Raw genomic sequence first — 6,699 nt, forward strand, 5'->3', positions numbered from 1 at the left:
GAAGAAGTAAAAACAAAATAGGGAGGAAAAGAAGGAATAAACTCCCTTTTTTATGCTCACACAGCTTTGTTGTCACTTGCAGTTTTACAAATTGCCCCTTACATCTTTTAATGGTTCTCCTCTTCTTGGTCTGTTGTTAGCGAGTTTAATTCTCCTCTCTCTTCATCGCCCTCCTTCAGTCACCGACCCGCCCTCTCTCCTCCCTGCCTCCTCCTCCTCCTTATTTACTGGGTTGCTGGTGTGCCTCACGCTCTGTATAGGGCCCCACTTTGCATTTCTCTACCTATCAGAGCGCTTGTGTGTGTGTGTGTTTGTGTGTGTGTGTGTGTGTGTGTGTGTGTGTGTGTGTGTGTGTATGTATAGGCACCCCCCCCCTTCTCCGGCGAGCTGAAAGCGCAGAGACAGCGTCCCTCTCCTTCAGCCCCGAGGATAAGTCTACTATCATGCTAATGCCCATGTCCTGAGACTAATAGGTCTTTTTACACTGGAGGTTTTCATTCCCCTTGCCTCACTAAAGGGTTTAGTGCCAAGGCCGATTCTCTCCTTCCTAAACTTTTAAACAGGATAAATATTTCTGTGATTCCTCTGCGCGGGCGATAAGTTTGAAGACAGTTCTTTGTATAATTGGTTCCAATGGCCTTTTCTGTAAATACACCAGGCGAGATGCAGGAACGGGAAATTGAAAAGGATGATCAGTGAATGAAAGAAATGGACACGGGATTGGCTTCGATCGGCTTCACTACTCCTCGTATAGCATAGTTCTGTATCTCCAAGCAACAGCCAATTAAAACTGTTATTAATGCTGTAACTTTTATGTAATTGGAAATATACAAAAGCTTGTGGCCCAGACTCATTGAATGGCTGCGCTGAGTAAGCTTTGACCTTTTCAGCAATCAGAGAAGACCAGAGTCAGGGATGAGAGCTGTCAATCAAATACATGAACATGTCTGCTACTCCAAGTTATCAGAAGCAGGGTGAAATTTGCAAGAGGAAAACAAATAGAGAGACGGTGAAAGAGTTTTAAGGTGTGAAAGAGAGGAAGAGTCCCTGTGGGAGAGACATCGAGTTGGTATTGTGCAAGAGAGAGGGGATAGTTTCACCATAACAGGAAGATTGGGTATGTTGAGGTGACCGGGAACAAGCTCCCTGGTGTCTCCACTTGTTTGAGTCAGACTGTGGGTAGCAACACGAGCCCCTTTATATTCCTCTACTTATTGGGGAATTTACTTTTCCAAATTAACCTTTAATAGTTAAATCACTGATCAATATACTGACTATCAGAATCAGAATCAGAGTCAGAAGAATCAGAATTCTTTTATTTGCCAAGTATGTTTGCACATACAGGAAATTGCCTTGGTGTCATTGGTGCACTGAACATAAAACAACAATATAAAAACCACAATATATAACAAAATAGAATAAAATAGTATAAAATATATACAGTAATGCCAAAAGGACACGTTCATAAATCACGCCTTACTACTATCATAATACATTCTTTGAAGTTCAAACAGTTTCCATAACTGTGTCTATATAATACTCATAACTCACGCTGCTGACGGTGAATACTTTTGATTAAATGCCAGCTTCAGAATTTAAAGAAAACACACTGATCCTAAAGCATTTACTGGTAAAATTATGAAGAAGTGAAATAGTTCGATTTTACTAAAGAAACCTAAAAACTGGAGGATTCATATTCTTGTCTCTGTACACACATACAGTGAGTTATACTCTTATATATTTTCCAAAATATTTTGTTGAAAAAAACCTTAACATTGCTGTTTTAGCTCTTTTGAATAATCAGTTATCATATACCACCTTTACCCGAGTGTATTTACAACATGCATAATGTTTATATAGAGTCTTTTGATTGTGCAGTTGTTGTGGCTTCACATGTTGTAATAAAAATATGTTTTATTGTGTGATAACAGCCACAGGTATCTGCACGGTAGCTACTGCCCTTTAAGATAGTAACTGTCTTTAAAACCATAGGTTGCATTTAATACAGCAGTTTATGCCCCAACAAGAAGAAGGCGCGATAAAAGTGGATGATGAAACCCAGAAACAACATTTATGGCAGATCGAAAGCCACATGAGAAGATATATACTCCCCTGTCTGTCCATTCAATTATAAAGCTAATGTCTTTAGCCTGTAGCTAAAGACTGGAAACACTTAACCTGGCTTTGCTCCAAGGAAACAAAGTTCAACTACCAACACCTTTAAAGAAATTCCCTCAAGCAGCAGCAGCTCCATTGAAATTAATTGACTTTGGTGTAAAACTTGGATAAAAAGATGGTATAAAAGGCATAAAGGTAAACAAATTATACACTCTCAAATAGACAAAAACTTGATTTTGAACTATATTGTGTAGCCTATAAAAACAATGCACACCACATCTATAATTGGACATTTGATATCCATCAGTTTCCCCCAAATTCAACCCAAAGGATTTCACTGACATCATCTTGACGGATCACAACACAGTTAGTTCAACATGTGCTCTATTTAAATGAGTCGCTCCTCCTCCGGTGAAGACCGACCGCCTCCAGAGAAGCCGTCTGACATTTCAGACAAAAGGCTGAGCGTTGGAGCATGTTGAGTATTCACCATGTTTTGGGTCTTGCTTATCTCACTCTACAGTAAACAACCAGACAAGGTGTTGGCAGCAGACAATCAAAGTGTAGGCCAACCGCTCCATCCCTCTGTGTACCCATGTGTGTGTGTGTGTGAAGCTTCCAAACACACACACACCCACTGCAGCGTCTGCCAGTGTTTATATTTACATCACGCATGAAGGAATCAGATACTGGTGTATTGTTGCTGGAACATGTAACTGAGGGCGATTCCAACATAATTTCGGCAACGTCTTCTGCAATTCCAGTTTATTGTTTCGTAACTTTCACACTGAGGAGAGCTGGGGGAATTCCTATCAGTTCTCTTCATAATTAGTTAAATGCTTTAGGATCAGTGTGTTTTCTTTATATTCTGAAGCTGGCATTTAATCAAAAGTATTCACCGTCAGCAGCGTGAGTTATGAGTATTATATAGACACAGTTATGGAAAATGTTTGAACTTCAAGGAATGTATTATGATAGTATTAAGGCGTGATTTATGAACGTGTCCTTTTGGCAATATGTTCATTTGCAGTTACACGATGTATTAGGTCAGATAGGGGACTTAAAGTAAATTGAATATATACGGATGTGTTAAGGACACACACACACACACACACACACACACACACACTCACAAGCAATCCATGTCCAACCCTCACCTTAACCAGGACCTCAGAAATTACCTTTTGCCTTATCAGGACAGGACTAAGTAAAATGTGTATGTGGGAAAAGTTCCTAAAGAAATAACGAAAAACAGTACACACACACACGCACACACTCACAAACATTGTGTATGTCTTTAACATATATATATATGCGGTACTATACACTGAACATGCTTGAGAAATCCGTTGGCAGTTAAGGAGGTTGTGTTGTGTGGGACTTGAGAGGCAGGTCTGTTCATGTCTCAGCACATGGGAGAGAAGGAAAGACGCCCGGAGCGATGGTGGATTTGACTCTTTAAGCATGTGTGTCAGTCACTGTCCTTTGGGAAACTTCAGTCTCGTTACATTTGCTGCGTAAAGTCAAACTTTTGCACGTTGTACAGCGGGTTGTGTTCAGCCGTCTGAAACCGAGGTGGATTAGTGTGACTGGTTCACCGGCCCTCAGACCACATCCCACTCGCACTGTCAGATTCTGTATGTTTACAACTCCAGCGCACCTTTGTTTTTGGTTTGATTCTGTCCGTTCTTATGGATGAAGACATCTCCCAGGTCTCGTCCTTTCATTCTCCGATGGAAGAATAAATGCCCTGCGCTCCTGAAAGAGAGGGGACGAGCCGATGCATTCTGACAGCTCCGTCAAGCAGGAGAAAGGGCTGCTGGCTGTCCCTGGTGCTGCCGGGTACCCCGACCCTGCTCTCACACTCGCTCTCACACTCATGCACATACTGTATGTGAGTGCAAGCTCATATTTGAGAACCAACACAACACACTCAGAATGAAAGTGTAGATTAGTTTACTAAATTATCATGTAAATTATGTGCATGTGAAATATAGAGATGGTTTTAGATAGTAGGAAACATTTAAATTCTATTAAACAATCTGACTTTATGACTATTACTTTTAAGGAAACAGCTTTGAGAGAAGTCTGGCTGAGGAAGGTGAGGGATAGAAGAGAGATGGAAGAATGAAAAATGAGACGGTAGTAAGGAGGAAAGTAGGTGACCCCTGCGGGCAGTTGATCCCCTATTTTCCCACCGAGCGTATCTTGAGGTGAAGCAAGCCTCGGTTTCGAAATATGACGGATAACAGTGTCGTCTTCTTTGCATGTCCATGACCTTTTCACCTTCTCTCCGTGCTTCGCTTCAGGCCGAGTTTGAACTCTAACTGAAAATGCAAATTGGAAGAGACAACCTCAGAGTATAAGACAGAGTAACAGTGGCTATAAGTAAACGCGCCTCTATACATTACTTATAAAACTGCAAAAATATTATATTTGGCTCTTAACATATAGATGTTCTAATACTGATGCCGCTGATTGGGGTACTGATCCCGTCTCACTTCTTTTTTCCTTTTAGTTCTAGTTTTAGAGCAGGGAACAAGAAGTGATTTAGCCAATCTATATCGTTTATAGTTTAGAAATATATTCAACTGGAAAGTCCCACAAACAAAACGGTAGCGTGAACCTTATGCATGACTTCAGTTTTAAGGGGCGGAGCTAGTGTACCCGATTCACAACATAAACAACGATATCAATCACCACCTCCAGTGAGTTAGTAGCATAGAGCTGTTAAAATACATTATATAAATCATTATTATTTTAGTTCTCGGTATTGGCCGGTGCACAAGTCTACCAAATCCAGTAAAAATGGAACAAGTAAATTATGGAATTTCACTTCCTCTGAACTGGTAAAGATTATTGTTTTTCAATCAAAAGTTTTCCACACCCATGCTGTTTGCTGTTTGCTGTTTGCTTGTAACTGCTGGTTTGGATTATTAGAGCCGTGTGAGCACTTCTCCCTCCTCTGCAGTGCGGAGGGGCAGCCTCTTTGAGCCGTGACATGCTGTGACTGACAGGTAACCTGCGGGGGGGAACGGACCAGCTCTTCCCTGCTTCTCAACATGTGTGAACACCTGATCGCTAGTGACAGGCAACCACACAACTTTGTTCTCAGTTATTGTGTTGTGTGTTTGTGTTAGAAGCACGGTTGAAGATGCCTCACACAAACAACAATGAACACAAAACAACCATCTCATTATACTTTTTTTTTGGGTAATCTCTCGTATGGAGGAACACGGGGAACTGTTGGAAGTGTCTTCAGTGTGGTTTAGCTAATGATTTCTCATAATGACGAAAATAGCTGTGGGCCTGGTAATCCTGACACCCAGTTACAAGCCTTTTACTTTCACATGCCAATCTCTAAGACAGCTTGAAGAAGTACAAACACACACACACACACACACACACACACACACACACACACACACACACACACACACACACACACACACACACACACACACACACACACACACACACACACACACACAAACTGAGAGCGTTTGAACAAGAATCATGTGTGTGTGTATAATTTACCTTTGTGTTGACTGGGTATTTGTGTTGACAGATTGATGCCTCTAAGTTTGTTTGTATTATACACATATGCTCACAAATACCCACACGCACGGCTTTGACCGTTAACTGCTTCAGTCGTGTGGTTACAGGTAGACTGAAGGAATGGAACACGGATGAAAGTCAGGGAAAAGAAAAAAAGGATGATGGGTATAAAGGCAATTAAAACCTTCCTCTATGTGCGTGTGTGTGATTGAGTGAACGTTTATGAGATAGATGCCATCAGCTATGATGCAAATGTATAACGGAACAGAAAATCCTGCACGACTCCGCCCGACCTCAGGTTAAACCGGTGAGACAAACATCAGACCTGACTCAGAAAACCAGTTCCTCGGTGTCTGACCAGTCCAAAATATTAGCAAAGTCAACATGACTGGAGTGGGTTGAGGGAAAAACCTCCACAGCTGTTTTTAGACATGCAGTAAAGTACGGAGATTTTCCTGAAACTTTCTGGAAGAGGTGGAAATGGAAATGGCTGAGGGAGTTGATCCGGACATATTCCAGATCATCTCTTGACAGTCCACCAGTAAAATGTCATGAAAATGTCCAAGTGAGCCCATGTGAGAATACAACATGACATGTAACACAAAACAGGAAGAATACAGATCATTCAGAATGAAAAAGAGGTGTCATTCAGGCCGTAGCTCTGATGTCAACTTGGAAATGCAATGAGATCCCAGAGCTTTCGGTGATTAGGCCGATGTTTTGATGTTAGATACACACATGTCATATATGTCTTTGTGCAGACATAGATACATATATAAGAATCCATGACAGACATATACACAAGGACATGTGGCTTATTTAATGTGTGTTTGTTTCATTTTCATGGGAGCCTGCACAGGAGAACTGGATTTTTATGCCATAAAAGTGACATCCTGGAGGGAATAACCGACAACAGTGATATTAAATTCTGCAAAGTGATCCCAGAGCTGTGAGAGTGAGCGCTGCTTGGCAAAGTAAAGTTTGTTCAGGAGGATTCATTTCTGAGCTGCTCCCTGAGGACTG

Source organism: Limanda limanda, chromosome 8 (assembly GCF_963576545.1).
Source record: "Limanda limanda chromosome 8, fLimLim1.1, whole genome shotgun sequence".
NCBI classification, from domain to species: domain Eukaryota; kingdom Metazoa; phylum Chordata; class Actinopteri; order Pleuronectiformes; family Pleuronectidae; genus Limanda; species Limanda limanda.